The sequence below is a fragment of the Falco cherrug genome, chromosome 6 (genome assembly GCF_023634085.1).
Source record: "Falco cherrug isolate bFalChe1 chromosome 6, bFalChe1.pri, whole genome shotgun sequence".
NCBI classification, from domain to species: Eukaryota; Metazoa; Chordata; class Aves; order Falconiformes; family Falconidae; genus Falco; species Falco cherrug.
The window spans coordinates 88,059,526-88,076,394 of record NC_073702.1 but is presented as its reverse complement, the minus strand read 5'-3'; the positions used below and the strand labels follow the sequence as shown (position 1 = coordinate 88,076,394).

Here is a 16,869-nt window from a genome sequence, read left to right as displayed (position 1 = left end):
TCTAAAACTAGATTAAACTCTCTGTTGCTAAGTAATTAAACCTAATTGTAAACCTGTGCAAGTGCTAATTTTAAGACTGAGCTCCCTGTTCAGAGCTCCAAAATCTCTACTGAAAGTTCATGGAAAATGAAAACCGCCTCTTTAAAAGAAATCAGCTTGCAGCTCCCCAGAACGGAGCCCCCGGGCAAGTGGTTCAAAATATGATTTTTATAAACAAATCTGACATAGCAAACTTAATGCAAAACCCTATGCATATAACATCACTTATGTGTGCAACTCGTTTAAATTATAGCTGTAGAGAGAAGGAAATAAAACTGGCATATTAACCTTTGGCACAACAGTGCTCACATAGTAGCGATGTTCAGCAGCAGATGATATTATTGTGACTCCCACTAGTATTGTCATAGTGAAGGGTCTGTCAGAATTCATGTTCGAAACCTCCACAGTCAGAGTTTATTAATTCAGCCACGAGCACCCATTCCAGACTTACCTTGGCATGTGCAGTCTTAAGAGCAAAATCTTCTTTTATTGCAACTTTCCTTTCCCCATCACCACTGTATTTAAAGTCGCTGAATGAAAAAATAAAAAAAAACAAACCCAGAAATTCATGAAATACAGTATTTCCACACCACCATCATATTTGAAAAACACTGAATGCAAAAATAAAATAAACCAGAAAGTAACGAAATATAGCATTCCATGACTTATTGCCATAAGCTCACTGGATGCCTGGCTACTTAAATGTCCTTTTCAAAGAACGGTCTGCTAATTCTTCCTCAAGAGAGAGGACCCATCAAAAGGACAAGCTAAATGCATAAGCAAGACAGATTAAAAAAAACGCTTACAAATGAAACTTAAAACATTCTCAGATATTTTTTTTTTTTGTGAATGCTCCACATTACTGAATACATTCCTACATAACTATCAAAAGCATCACATAAAAGGAGCCTTCTTTGTTAAATACTGACTTAGGGCGAGTAGCTTTGGCAGCGTCACTCAGGCTTTGATGTACATCTCAGCTGGTCTATATGCTCCAAAGCATTTTGGTCAAAAGTTTCAGCCACAGGACTGACACAACAGGTTGGGGTGTCCTTTGATTTGATTTCTTCAAGCACGTTGAAAAGGATAAATGGTTCGTTACGTATGAAGGCCACGAGGCTTACCGGTGGGTAAGGCTGGTTTCACCTGGAGGACAGCTGGCCTGCAGAGTGACGGCAAAGGGAGGCACAACCCAGCGCAGGTCCCAGTGAGGACACTGCTTGGCTCCTTCTTTCAGAGAGTGACTCGTGAAAGGAAAAGCATTAAGCCAAAAATGTCAGAGCTAAACAAGTCTATGAATTTGTCATCAAGCAAACCAATCCCAAGAGACGGTAAGTCTGACAGCAAGACACGTTTTGGAGACCCACTGCACTTCCCTTGGCCAGGCGATGGATGTGGAACAAGCACAGCCCTGCTGCTGGGCTGGAAGGTACCGCGGCTGAACAACCAGCCAGGCATCTGCAAAACCGTTAGACTGGAGCAAAGGTACTTTCCCAAAATATCACAGGGCCATAGCAAGACACATTTATAGATAGGTAGGTAGGTAGTAGATTTACAGACAGATAGATAGATTGGTTTAAGCAATCCTGACTTCCTCTACTTTGTGGAAGAACACCGAGAGCCACCTTTTATTTCCCCAATCCCTTCTACCAGCCCTTGGGCCAAGCCGCACCACGGGCAGTGCTAAGCAAAGGAATCCACGATGTACTCGTAGTATTGTGGGATTAAGAATGTGACGTCTTTTCTATCCTTACTTCCACCAATAAAACTGGGGCGAACCAGGACTGCAGAAGCTGCTGTCCAAGCTGTGCCCAGCCCAGAGCCACAGCTCAGTGCACATGAAGCAAAAGGGAAAAAAAAAGAGAGACCTTGAGTACCAAAAATAAGCTGCGAAGAAACTTAATCCTCAAAGGTCAGATGTACATCTGAAAGGCCCAGGCCAGGCCTTTGTATCAGAATGTTACAACATTAGCCCTAATGACTTAATAGTTTTGCCCTTGATTTATGTCAACAGAAGCCTATCTTATTATGTGGTAAATTAGTTGCTTCCAGCCTACTCCTGACTCCTAGGTGATGGGAAGACAGACGTACTTCTAGCAAAATTAGAAATGTAACCTAGTGCCCTAGCAGTGTTGCTTAATAGTATTTAGTAGCATTTTGACTTTTGTACAAGTACATGAGTAAAGGAAAGCTGGACACAGCGTGGGGGAAAGAAGCTACCACGTCCGGCATTCGGGAGCCAAAGGAAAGGCAGACATCTCCATTGCATTCTGTTGTGCAGTGTCATCAAAGGTCAGCGTCTGCTGCAGATACCGAGGGATAATGAGCTAGGGTCAGGCGTAATGATGGTAGGCTCTAGGTAACAGAGGATGCTTTCTTATGCTCCTTCCTTCTCCCAGGGAAGTCTGCATCCTGTACAGACTTTCTTCACATCCACGCAGAAAGAGTTTCCAAGCCTGGCACAGCACAAAGCCACCACGTGACCAAGGTACGTTAGCACCCACCTATTCACCTATTGCACAAACCAAGGACAACCAGTAGTTTCTAAAGAAGTTACTGTTACCAGGCAGTCATCTCATTCTATTTAAACCAAGAAATTCCTTATTTTCTGATTTCTCTAGAAGGCTTTGTTTCACATCTGTCCTAAAAACCTGTCTCCTGTCAGCTAGACAAAGGGTTACTTTTCACAGTAAATACAGAAGAAGAGACAGACATGCTTACACGGTTATGTAAGTCTTCTTTAAGGAGCCTTACAGGCAAGTAAGACACAGCTCCAGACACTAGACTTTTAAATCATTTAAAGCTGACATAAGCTGATCCTAGGCACAGGTTATAATCATGTTTTTCCTTTTCAGCTCTGACAATTACAAATTGTTTGCATTAGCTCCACAAGTATTCCTATTCAGCGGTATTGTCAAAGTCCATTCATCCCAGTCTCCTAACAGCACACCAATCCTTTGCTTTGCCAGCTTCCATCCATAACCTTCATCCAACTGTTACCAACCACATGGCGGGGGGCAGGAGAGATCTACAGCCTGCAAAGAAACCCCTCAGCTGCAATCTGGGGTAGCCGCAGTTTCCCATGTTTCAATGTGGTTTTCAGACCATCTCAGCTTGACAGGAAGAAGCCTGGCATCCTCTGAGCATGTTGCACTTGTAACCTTTGAAGATGTTCAAAAGAAAAGGAAAAAAAAACCAAACCAAAAAACCCAAAAGGTCTTAAGCATTTTGCATGAAGTTGCATGAAAAGTCTTGGGGCCTAACTTGACTGGAACTGTTTTAAGTACTTCTCTACTACAGCAGCGGTGCGTCATATGAAAGGCTTTGTTTGGCATCTATCCACAGTTATAAATAAAAAACATATTTATCTTTGGTCATGCATATAATTTAAAAGTCGGACAGAAGAAACCTTTTTTCTCCTTTTAAATCTGTAGCAAGCCCAAGATAAATTCTTATAAATTATTTCTTTTAAAAGGAGGAAAAGAAAAAAAACAATAACAAAATAGCTTGGCTATTTGGAAATCTGGAAAACAGATTATTTCTTTGGATGGAACAAAGTGTGTGTATGTGTCATCATGACTTTAAACAGTTCCACAGTTCCCCATGGAAATACTTAATTGAAGCTAATAAGATGTGGAGTTATCAGTGGTTTGCCATGATAGATTTCATATGGTCTCTCCAAGATGTTTTACCTTCTTTAAAACTGACTGACCCAAGATCGTGTGATCTGAGCAGCAAGCGCCACAGACACTAAATCTGAGTGAAACCCAGACAGGAGTTTGGGCAACCCCCTTATAACTCCAACCTCTAGGCAACACAAACACTTACACTTCTGATGTGTAGCACGTGTGACAACCTCCCATAGAAAGCTTCAAATGACAGACTTGTTTGCCCCTTAACACTTGCAGCATGGGTCAGAAGTCTTTTCTTTTGGCATCACAAAATCAGGAAAGAAAAGTATTGTCAGCAGACTATAGATCCCAGCACAAATCTTCCCCCAGTTACCATGCCTCACCAGGTGATCCTACAAGCTCACCCCCCTGACACTGCAGAGGACCAGGTCCACCTTCTTCCATTAAGCAGATTAGTTGACCACGAGCAGTACACGCTAAGAAAATTTTTTACTGGTTAAAACAATTTAAAAAAATCATGCCATTCTTACATCTCAGTTTAGAAAACTAAATCCCTGCTGTATTTGGGATGAATATATACTGTCCGGAGAGAGTAGTACATTTTTAACCATAAGCACGTATCTACACAACCTAATGGAGATCCACTAAGGCTTTCGGTACGTGCAGAAATAGGTTATCTGGCACCTGCAAAGTGCAATCTCAAAATAAATTCGGCTTGAGCCAATGTATCTGTGTCACTATACATGATTAAACCACTCCAAAGTTTATGGAGGAGGACAGGCTTTTCCTATACTGATAGCAGCAGTGTTTATGAAGGACTTTGGGTAGAGGTAATCTGCATAACTTCGGCATTCATTTCACACTTGAATTTTAGGGAATTAAACTGCCTTCCTAAAATCGGCCAAAATTAAGCAGCTTATCATTATTTTCCTTCAGGAAGAGAAATTTGTAGGCTTTCCTGGCATAACCGCCTTTTGCCTTCAGCAATATTTCTTTTTTTCCTGAAAACTTATTCCCTGTGCCTGCAAATGCATCCACTGCATATGTTTCTTTTTAATGTTAATATTCCTTTCGAATATACCATCCCCACTGATAAAGTCAAGCACATGTCTATGGGCCTTAGGGTCAAGTTCAGTGTCCCACCTATCGGTAATTACGTCAGTCAGCAGCAAGCACAGTGCATTCATTAACCTATAAGCAACCTTGGTATTTAACTTACACTGACCAGTGTTGTATGCAGGATTAGAGAAACTGCACGCAAATGCCATGATATAAAAAATGCAAGGACACAATAAATGCCATGGGATAACGTCGTATTTGGAAACAGTTGAAGTCAACATAAAGAGTGAATCGTAAGATGAAACAACTACTTTGGAGCTGCTTACGAGCAGGGCAGCCTGGGGAACCAACGCTCAGGATTAATACAACCTTCTTTAGGCAGTGAGCAAGGTGAGTAGGAGCTCTGCATTCGTTTTCTAGCCAGCGAAGAGTAAAAGTCACCTCCTGAAGGCAATTCCCATCTTAGGGATCCAAATTCTGTGACTCATCATCGACTGTACAGGGAAGCGAGGGCAGCTGAGCTCCCAAGTCAGGTGTCTTGTGTAGTTAGCAAGAAAAGAATCCAGGCTGAACTTTCTGACATATTTCTGTTACCGCTTTCCCCATAAGACAGTCTGTAACCTTATGTGTGTTCCCTAAAATGCAAAAGTGACTAAGATTTACAAGGTTAGCAATGTACGCTGCTGTATGCAGCACGCAAACTCAGATGCTGTGGGATTCTTTATCAGTGCAAGTTTTCATCCATCTCAGCATATGGATGAACTGAGCAGAGGGGAAGCAAGCCTGATTGTAATTACATTAAGCACTTTGGCAATAAGGAAAAGTTTGTACTTGTACACAGATGGCTTTATGTTACAATGCTATAAATGTGCCAAGTTTCATGGCTTCACCACATGATGCAGGGAAGGGGCTTGATCCAAAGTCTGTGTAAACCTGCTGAAAAGCTCTCACTGATTTCAATGCATTTGTATCAGATTTGTGATAAGGCCACTGGACACACTTGGAAAAGGGAATAGCCATTCATATGGAAGTGCAATTATTTTTAGACCATTTTTAACCCTGTTTCCCTTTTTTAGCCCGAGTCTTTGTGTTTTGGTGACTCCGTTTTCCTTTAAAGAAGTAAAAATAAATTCCAGTTCAGGTTGATTAAAATGACTTTGACTGCCCACTGTAGCTCTCATTCAAGCTGGAAACTTAAACTTCGCTGGAAACTACCTGGGGGAAAAATATTACATTCTTATTCTATGAGGCCTCCTGAGTCCTTCTGGTGTTTTTGATTCAAGTCCTCTTTTCTGTGACCCTCCGACCCCTACTACTTCATGAAGGTAAGAGATTTTTAAACTTACTTTAAAAGTCCTTAATTTAGAAAAATAAACAAAAATTCTGTCCACCACTCCCCAGTGTCTCACCATAACTTATTTTAGAGTAATAAATCTTCACCCTGACAGCTCTCTGATGATGCATTACATTAATACATCACAATGACAATACTTGTGATATATGATGGATATATTTTCTGAAAGGGATATCACCTATACATTCCATCTTCCCAGCACAGCAGAAGATTGTTTAGGAAAAGGGGGAGAAGGGGAGGTAAAGGATGTTCTTTACCCAGAAGGCAAAATCTCACAAGAGAATGTGGAATTAAGTTGATTGCCCTTGTTAAAATACCAAAGAGAAGAAGAAATAAAATGCCTTCTGCGCACAAACAGCTTGCATCAGTAAGCTGACCCATTTGTTTCTCAAATACTGATATTCAGGGTGGAACATGAAAGGGAAATTCTTCAATATACTTGTATCAGTCCTGCTAATACAGGAGAAACAGACTAGGAAATAAAGCACGATGACTTTGATAGGGTTGAAAGGCTGTGATATCGAGAGGTGCGATATTTAAAAGGGTAAGTAAGGTGGCAAACAGAAATAACTGGCAGCCTCAGTGAATGATCTGGTGAGAGTTGTGTATACTCCAAAGAGTCGCCCATGACTGACACAAAACAAAATTTTCTCACTGCCTGAGCACAGACAAGGCGATGACAGGGCTTTTCAGTGGGAAATAAAGTTAATTTTTGACATGGATATGTGGCCTTCCACAGCACTGTGGCACATAAGAACCAGATCACAGGCTACTGTTTGCTGTGCTAGGCTCTGCGCAAACAGCACAAAGATAACCCTGGCCTCAGCCAACCTAAACTCAATTTCCACGGTTCAGAATGCAAAACCAGCCCCTGGCTTAGGACAGCCTGTTGTCTGGGCAGAACGCAGCAGTAACTTTGCTCCAAAGGCTCATCTTGCACATGCGACTGTGTGGGCTGAACCGTAGGAGAGGTGACAGGCACCTTGGATGCTAACTGGCTTGAAGTGGCCCTCCTGATGCTCTTGGCTTGCACACAGGTAACTGACACCACCTTAGTGCCCCTGTTCTTGGCATAAAGATCGCAAGGGCAGTGAGAACCTACCCTGAGTCTACCTGTAGCCTTCTTTTTTCACAAACATGGTCTTTCCATCTACTACCAGGCTACTGAATTCTTAGCATGCAGATTAGGTGAAGAGAAAAATAAAAACAGCGGAACAACCTTCTGGTTTTTTAGGGGTTCTGATAGTGATCTGACATTCTGGTGAAAAGCTTTGGCACAACACTTACAGTGGACTCCCTGCAACACTGAATTGCTGTTCGCTGCCCCCACTCCACAAGCATCTGAAGCCCGTTTGGACCGTGCTACTAAGGTTCCTGAGGTCTTACGCTGCGCGTGAGTGGCAGAACTGTCTGAGAATGAACATCTTCTGTGATTTCTCTTACAGACTTACCTACCAGTTCTGGCCTGGCAAATACTCACCTGGATCCTGCAGAGGACTAAGGTGAAGAAGAGCACTCAAAGCTCTCTCTGTTTCTGTTTGGTCTTGCTGATGCTGCATCGGAGGGGTAGATCTGATGCCTGTTCTGAAACAGCTTGGAGGCCTGGAGGTATGCCTTTGTTAGCCAAAGAATCAGTAAACAGAATTCCTGTGAGACATTTAATGGGAGAAAAAGATGTGATTAAGGTTCACAGGAAAGGATTAAAATATTACAGTAAGAGCGAAATCCAAATAAATACGTATCTGAGCATGTGTTTCGTGTGCAATCCTCCCAGCTGACAAGCAACTTGGGTTTGAACGTTTGCAAACGTTTGTCCTTTAGTTGCTGAAGGGAAACAACCAGCTCATTTTGTAGATGAGCCATCAGTTTCTGGATACTGCTGCTCTGAGTCAAGCAAACTACATTACCAAGTCCCATCAATGCTAGATTTCTTGGGCATGCCAGATGTCCTCTAATGTACAGAAAAATAATAAAAATAAAAAAAAAATTTAGCGTCCTCAAAAGCACCAAGAAAAATGCTAACTGACTTGCACTGGGGCCAAGCATATACTTAGGAGTTGGAACAAAATCCCCTTCTTAGTGACTTTACAGCAGGGATAGCACCCCATTTTAACAATGCAAAAATGCAATTTTCTGTCCCGGCCCAGCCTACCCTGCTGTCTTACCCTAGGGTGAGCTGGGGAAGTAATAGTGCTAAAGCTTTTCAAAGACACTCCATGTAAACAAAGCAGAGGTCTCTGTATATTTTTCTCTGATGTTCTTTCTTCCTAGAACCAACTTTTGTTCTTTTCATCAAATGCAGCTCTGGATAAGATGCTGTAATTTTAGTGGCTATTAGACTCTAAAGTGATTTTCCTGCAGTCATTTTTTTCCTGGCAATGAATATTTATAGCAGAGTTCTGTTTATTCTTTCACCCTCTTTTGTCTGATGTTATTGTTGTGAAAACTGAAGAAGTGTCACAATCGTATTGCCTTTCATGCAGGAATACAGTGACTTTCAGGTTCACTTTCAAACCCATATCACTGGGTTTAAAAGAAACTGTTAAAATCTGCAACAGGGCATCTTCATTACTAAGGCTAGCTGACTCAAATGATTTTATTAGAATGTTCTTTGCTATTTTTCCTTGGCTGTTAGGTGAGAAGCACATACAGACCACACTGCTGTAAAAAAAATTGCTCAGCTAAAGTTCACACAAAACAAAAATGAAATTACCCCAAAGGAATCTCTGTGTTTCAAGACAATTTTCTTGCTGAGTTTCAAATATTAACACTCTCCCAGTTGTTAAATAAAGAGTGATGAGAAAATGCATGCAATTTTAATTTCCACTGGGATTATGCCTGGTGTGAGACAATCATGTTGTTAGATATTTTTCTAAAGACTAAAATAATGTTATAGTGTCTGTGAAGGATGTTATTAAGAACAAGGTACTGAAATAAAAACATTTTTATCCCAGATTGGCTACTTGTTATGCTTTTTGCTGAAATTGCTTGAATTAGAATTTATGCAAAGCTTTATTATCTAAGACACTTAAGCTCAACTTGGTTTAACTGATGTACCTATTAGCTTATCTATCTTGCAGTTAGTGAAGGCTTGATACATCAACTAAGGAGAATCCATGCAAGTCCAATGGATATTCATAAAAAATGACACAACATTCACTTGTTTACCCCCTCCAGCAGTGCTGGAGCACCAGCATACTCTAAAATCAAAGCTGATGTTCTCGGAGCTCCCTGCAATGTTTCGGGTTAGTGGAATGGCTGGGTATTTACAACACCTGTGCAAATGCCTCTGTCCTCTGGGCTCTGTTGGGACTTCAGGTGCTCTTAAAAGATATTTGTAGGGAGACTGAAAAATGGGGAATGACCTGGAAGAACTTTTAAAAAACAAATTAGAGTCTTAAATATAACTAGTTCATAATCCCTAGCTCATAATCAGGTGCTGAGAAACCGATATACCAGGTATGAAATATCACATTGCCATTGCAAGGAGGAATTTGCTTGGGAGATGACTTTGGCTCTGGCTGGGCAAGAATTTAAACTGAGTTACTGAACAGCTCCATTGCCAGAAAACTAAAAATGTCAACAGTGACTATGAAAGCATACTGCTAGAAAAGCAAACATTACCTGGTTTGATTTAGTTTATTGTTTTGTTTGTCAGATCCGTAACTTTTCCTAAAATGCTTCAACCTGGAGGAAGGAAACAACACTAATGAAAATACATATTACCTGAAAAATGTGCCAGTTTTGTAATTGGGGATAAATGTGATAATATCAACAGTAAATACAATAATGTATGGTTTAGTTCCTGCATTTCTTCAAATGTGGCAAAGGAAAAAGACATGCAACCTGCCTTCTTCATGCTAACTTTCCTGCTCACACAAGGGTCCATCTCGAAGAGCTTTCAGGAACCTACAAAGTCCTTTTCTCCTTTTCTTTTAGCCATGTTATTCAGTAATATACCTAGGACAAGGATGGGATAGGAGAAATACTCATTTTCCTCTCACTCCACTTCCAGTTTTCACAAAGGAAACTGCTCTCTAGGAAATGTATTATCCAGCCAAAGTTTAGGTGAAAACAAGTTTTTCCAAATATCCTTGCATTTGATTGCCCTGATGCAGGAGTTTTCCAGGAGAGATGTTCTAGAGGAATTTCCTAAGTTAGAGGGTAGGTTGTTTGCTTTGTGTTGTTTCCTGTTAAACTGCAAACTTCTTCATGGAATGAGTAAAATCTAGGCAAGCAAATCGCATTTGTGGATCTTGGCCTAACACTTGCCTGAGTGTAAGGAACGGGCAATGGTCAGAATTTTACCCTGTATTCCTTGACAGGCAGCTGCATAGCTGAGCAGAGCTGTGAGAGTGACAGGCAGTTTATGTATCCTGGAGATACGGAGAAAACCAAAGGGAAATAGGAAAGAAGGTGGTGGAGGGGGCGGAAATTAAGCGGCAAGATCAGCAGTTACTATAGCAGAAATATACTGCTGGTTCATTTTTTTTTGGACTTGATTTAGCAAGAAAAATAACAGGCACATTTTTTTCAGATTTATTATGTTTGGAGGTAGTATATTCAAGTAGAATAGACAAAGTGGGTGATATGAGTGAGAATCTAATGATAATACTAATTAAGGGGAATTTCAGGCCAACCAGGAGTGAAGGAGACAAACCCTCTGTCCCCCACACTACTGACAAAGTGGTGCCTCTTCCATTTCTGGACCCTTCCAAAGAGAAATTGGGACAAAATGGTATAAGAAAAGATAAACCAATGCCAAAATTAGGATCTAGGCAACAGCTCCAGCTGTTCCAAAGCCAAGTCAATAATGGCAGCAAATCCAAAAGCAGCAATACGGGCTCTAGGAGGCACTGCACCTTCTCCCTTTCTTCTGGCCTCTAATTAGAGCCATCTGCAGGGTGTTAGTCCACTTGGAGGCTGACATGAAGGCTGACATGCCTACCCAGCAACGAATAGATTTCTCCGGGTCAGAGACTCACAGTCAGTCCTACACGACTCACGCCTATGAGGTGGAGCACATAAAACCATTCCTACAGCCTGTAAACTTGGTGGTCTCCATGTGGGCTCCTACGGGGCTGGCCTGTGGTGTGGTAGCCCTATGTTCCATCTCTATGGTTTCTCCAGAGCCAATGCCAGCCCTTGACAGATGTTGTAAATGACAAAAAAGTTTATCTAGGGATGCCAGAAAGCCTGTACCTGTTCTGACAGCAGAGCTTGGACATGGTGGGGGGGCATTAACACATACCAGGGAACTTGTTTTTCCACAGAGTTGCTACAGCCTGGGCCTACAGCTTGCTAAATGGGTAGCAAAGGGGGTCAACATCTGGCTCATTTCTCTTAAATGGTTTTAAAACCTGCAGGGTCAGAAAGTCTCTCTCTCTCCACTGTGCTTCAGAAATGCAGTGCCACTTGACCTGATTCTTGATTTACTTTTGCTGTATCTGAAGCCCCCAAAACAACATTCTCAAAAAAAAAGGTGCAGGACAGTTTTTCACGTGCAGAGACAGCAGTGAGTTACTTAAAAAATTATGAGACGATCATTGGGAATAGAACAGTTTGCAGTTTACTGTATGACACCGCAGTTGTCAAAAACATAAACCATAGAAACAAAAGTTGAAATTAGAGACAAAAAGCAAATTTAAACATCTTTGATGACTTCTGCACAATAAAGGGGGTTGCAGAGATCATGCTAGTGTGAACAGGAAGGAAAGAAAAGCCAGTCCCTGAACCTGGGAGTAGGACTCAGGAACAGGCGGGTCCATTCCCCCCTACTCCACAGACTGTGTAAACGACGGGCCTGTTTAAACTCAAGTCTCAAACACAAGAGAATGGGAGATTAATACTCTCTACTTGTGTTCTGCCTAATGAGATTGTAAGATCTCTCATTAATTGTTTGTCCCAGTCATAGCACAGCTGAGACCAGACCTCCTTTGGGGCCCCTCTACTTTACAATGCAATTAATGCACATAACCCTATGCCATTTACAGTTCTCAAACCCTACCGCGTGACGTGTGGCGGGATGATGTGATCAGCAGCATCCCACCGGCAGCCGGCCTCCTTTTGCTTCGCATCTTTGGCACCTACCTGTTCTTGTGTGTTATAAGCCCTGTCAGCTCTTGAGTGCTGGGGCTGATGAAAAGCAAGAGCATCCTTTTCCAGGAGGGCAGAGTAAAGCAGAGATGTACTAGGCGACTACTCACAGCCATCCAATAGGCCAACTCTCCCTCGTTTTACTTACAAAGGAAGGTTAAGCGGCAATAATGGCAAAGCTCCCACTGACCTGTGCTGGGCCAGCACTTCTCACTCTAACGTGACACGGTTTGTCAGTACAAGGAGGGTTTTGCTCAGTCTTTCTGCCCCACCTCACCTTTTCCAAAGCCATTTCTATTTCTCCACAGAAGAGATTTCCAACCACAACTGCTTCATCATCATATAGATCTCTGCTTTGTGCCAGAAAGATTTCATTCTATGTATTTGCTTATTTAATCTGTGTACCCCCATGAACTAACATCTTCTTTGCATTTAATAGGCAGTAGTGGGGCATGCAAACTCAAAGCTATGTTCTGCTGAAACTGCAAGATGAAACACAAGAGCACTCCTAACTTCAGGGAGTTTTGTAGAGAGAAAATAGGAAGTGAAACAACTTTAAAAAATGCACAGTTTCGTAATGCATTAAGGCCTTCTTGCTTTTGCCAAAACTTCACTTTTAAGAAGAAGCAGCTGTGGATTTGATTTCTATGTTTCTCAGCCATAAGTCAATAGAGGATTCAATTTTAAAGCACAAGACCTATAACATACAGCGTGAATCGTCTCTTGTCTGCATATAGGATAGCACAGATAGATAACATGCTTAGTGAAAGCTTTATCACCAAGGAAACACATTCATAAGCATTGAATCTAGCACCTTAACATTTACAACTCACTTTAAAAAAAATGCCAGCTGTAAATAAGTCCATACTCATAACTAGAAATATGTGGTATCTATCACTCATGCCTGTGTTAAGAATTACTCATTGCCTAAGAGTGGCAATGGGCAAAGCCAATTTGCAAAAGTTCAGACCTTCTGGAGATTTGGACTCTGATCTACCAGAAGTTAATTGTTTCAGAGAGATAATAATTTTTTGGTAATTATGTCCAACCAATCCATAAGTAACCCCTCAAAGAATAGGTTTTATCTAGTGCCACTTGCTATTTCCTAAAGGTCATGGAATCTCTTTTTCTCACCTCTAACGGCTCACCTTTTCTGGGTGCACTATGGGGAAGCATAATTCCAGCAGAGTGGAAATTCAGTCAGCAAATGAGGCATCGACATAAATATTCATGGGGGAAAAAAACTTTTGGAAAAATGTTGAGAAAAGAGAGAAGGTAAATCATGGCATCCTCAGGAGACCACTAAGATATGCACTGACAATTTACATAGATTTACTTAAAATTTTGCCTGTAATTTAAGAAGTGTTGCCATACTTACCAACTTACCACCTTCTTGCGGTATTTGGGCATCTATTGAGCACCAGACACCCGATCAAGGACAGAACAGTTGCAGCACCCATTTGTCATATCCTTGATTTACAGCCTGGGAATTAGCAAGGGAAATTATTCTGGATTATTCAGGGAAATGCTTATGCCCCAGTCAATATACAGCAGTTGTTCAGTTTTAGAATGTGAATTTGAGTTCCTATCTAGGATTCTTTCCCCACTTTACAAACCCAGGACGTGAAGGCAAGCCATGGGAAAAGCACATGAATTCACAGGGATCATCTGCATGTACTAGGTTAAGTTTCTGCATAAGGTCTAGAAGACACACTGGGTGTTATCTCGGGGTAGGGCCCCAGTGAAGTTCAGCACAACTTGGTACGGTAATGAGTCGGCTTCAAGACAAAAAATTGCAGGACAAATTTTGAAAATGCTTGATTGTGACTTATTCCACTTGTGGCTGTGGCCACTGATAACACTTTTACTGACCTGGGTAGGAAGAGAGGGAAGTCGATGCTATGCACCTTTAGAAAACCAGCTCTGAAAACACACAATATACTTAAAATATCTGACTCCTTGCAGTTAGTCCTACAAAGACACACATCCACAGAGACCTTTGTTTAACTGAGAATCCTCTGAACCCGTGTCTGGCTCCTGTCTGCTTCCATGAGGCTAAATAGATACAAATAAAAGGAGCCATTTGCCAGCTCAGGACTCAAATCACCAGCAATCATCATAAAATACAGTGCCTGCAAGAGTCTGAGATGTAGAATACCGGACTCCAACACCCAAATTTGACCATTCAGTGAAGAATAAGGTATAAAGGATTACTTTAAAGCCACTGGCCCTGAAGAAAAAGAACACCAACGGGAGGGTAATGACACAATCTTGAACTTTCACACCACCTCTTGGTAAATATTACTGTACTATAATTGAGTTCACCAGGTTCCATGAGCATGCCCATACTTTCTTCTCCATTTCTGGATGATTTCCATTGGTGTTATGCAAAGGACACGACTGTCTACTGGGAGCTTGTCTGTGCTAACCTGAAGCACAACCTTTTCAATTGTTTATTTCACCCTTGTTTATAGCTTTTCAGTTTTCAGATCCTGCCTAATGTGGGCAGTGACCAGAGGGCTAGAACATATGTACCTTTTATAAGGACAAACTGAAAGGCAATGTCAAGGTTTCCTCCTTTTTTTTCCTTTTTCTCTTTTCTGAAGAAAACCTTTTATTCAACCCTGATGACATAAAAGAAGGTGATGTCATAATTTATGGTATTAAACTTGTTACTAAAATGTCATTACACAAGCGATGTTTTAATTGATGATGTTAAACTGGTTAGCAGGAAAGTGTCAAGTGTCCCTTTCATGACATAAACTGCCAGTTATGATTATATAATATCAATTATTCTTTGGAAAACTGCACTAGATCAGTTAGTTCTGAACCAATGTAGTTGGGGCAGGTTCATATTTTTTTAAACGCTGTTCATCCAGTTCTCATTATTAGGAGTAAAATATACTTTGGATGCAGTTTAGACTTTTATAACTCTCCCCTTGAAACATAATACCTACCTTTCTCATTTGCCCTTTCAGCTGCCATCAGACCAACAGTGAGCTGAAAAGAAAGCAGTGAGATACATTTTATAGCCTTAACTGAGCTTGCCTTGTTCTGCGATCTTACAGAAACCAAACTTTTGAGTTGAAGGTAGACAAAAATAACAAAACATAATTTTAATAGTCGGTTAAATATAGAACATTAGGATTTGCTGACAGGATGTTGGTTTCTACGAGCCCTGCTTTGACGCTGGATCTCCTAAAGCTTTAGCGTCCAGCTGCTCTCGAAATTGCTCTAAATCTTATTCAGGCACAGAACCAAAAGAACATATTAATATCTGAAATGCATGTAGCCAGATCTTAAAAACTTAATCCCTTCTAGGGATAGTTACAAGTAAAACCAGCAAGTTTAGCTCATGTGTACTCTCTGGGCCCAACAGGGGTAGGCTGATTCACCACTGATGCCAATCTGATCAAGCACGTTTATAACATTTCCCTGCGTCAAAGCTGCACTTTGTTCCTTGCTGCCAGTGACACATCTCTGGCTAACTGGCAAAGCTATTCAGAGATGCCCTGATAACAAGTCAGATGCAACATAACAGGATGAGATTTGTATGGGAATTTCCCAACTGAAATCTTACCTGTTTTATAGGAGAACAGGTACATTCACAGTAACGAGGGAGAAAGCAACAGGCAGGACTATCTTTTGGGCAAGACTGTCGGATTTGCCTGACTGTAAATAAGGGGATTGCTCCCACAGATTTCCCCTATTGCAAAATGTCAAAAAATTACAATGGAAACATAAATGATGTACATCCACACAACCACACCGACCCTGAGAAACAGTGAGGATTCCGAAGCCGACAAAAGTTGGCTGCTCAATAAGCCACCTTATTATTTTCCTGAACAACTTAGTGCTCGGACCAGTGTTGCTTTGTAATAAAAACTGGATGTGGAGATGACTAAAAGGGCCACACTCCACTCTTTACCTGCGGTAGCTTTGATGATCAGGTCAGAAGCCACATTTCATGGGAGAGGTCTTGGAGGTTTGATCAAGGGAGTTACACAAAGTCCCAGGGAGGAGCTGCAAAGAGGCAAGGGAGAAGCGTGCTAAGAAATACTCAGAAACACACATGTGATTTTCATTAGGCTTAATGGAGATGGTGGAAATTAATCTGCAGGTCAAGGCTTTGAAAACTTACCTCACGATTGCATCCACGCAAAAAGAATCTGTTGCCTCCTTTTAAGTCTCTTGTTCTCTACATGGTTTTGCAAGTAATGGATTTCAGTATTATCCCACTCCCCCCACCTTTCCGACAAGCTTAATGATGATTACTGACCTGAGTTCACACATACACACACACAAAAGAAATAAAAAAAAGGAGAAAAGAAGGAAAGAGAGATATTACGTATTGATTATCCACATGTACCAGGTTTTATTACCCACATATCTCTAGGTAGCATGCTACCTGACAGATTCTGGGGACACACAACTTCCATTATATATTAGATCTTTAATGCAGATGGCCAAATAAAGTCAGAATTTTGTAAGTTTATCCCCCTAACCCGCTATCACATCTTCTCCACCCCTAAGACATTCTCCTTGGAGCCAGTAACTATTTTTCTCTCTTTCCTGATTGGCTATAATTATTTAAAATACACTTTCAAGCCAGAGAGAGCTCACATCACGCATACAAGCGATGCATCAGACCACTCTAATTTACAGAACAAGTCAGATAAAATCTAAGCA

At 41.2% G+C, this 16,869-nt stretch overlaps 2 long non-coding RNA genes across 2 annotated transcripts in view; both read right to left on the bottom strand.

Moving 5' to 3' along the window:
• LOC114015833 (uncharacterized) overlaps positions 1-843 on the bottom strand; it is a 75,812-nt gene extending 74,969 nt beyond the window's left edge. Inside the window, exon 1 of the long non-coding RNA XR_008732915.1 lies at positions 491-843. This is a non-coding gene — a long non-coding RNA (uncharacterized LOC114015833). The remainder of the gene's footprint in view (positions 1-490) is intronic.
• Positions 844-7,570: 6,727 nt separating this feature from the next.
• On the bottom strand, positions 7,571-16,450 carry LOC114015839 (uncharacterized). The gene is made up of 6 exons (XR_003560003.1): positions 16,322-16,450; positions 16,109-16,203; positions 15,138-15,180; positions 13,559-13,663; positions 9,709-9,771; positions 7,571-7,731 (listed from the first exon to the last, which is right to left on the bottom strand). It is a non-coding gene; the product is annotated as an uncharacterized LOC114015839 (long non-coding RNA).
• Between the last annotated feature and the right edge of the window lie 419 nt (positions 16,451-16,869).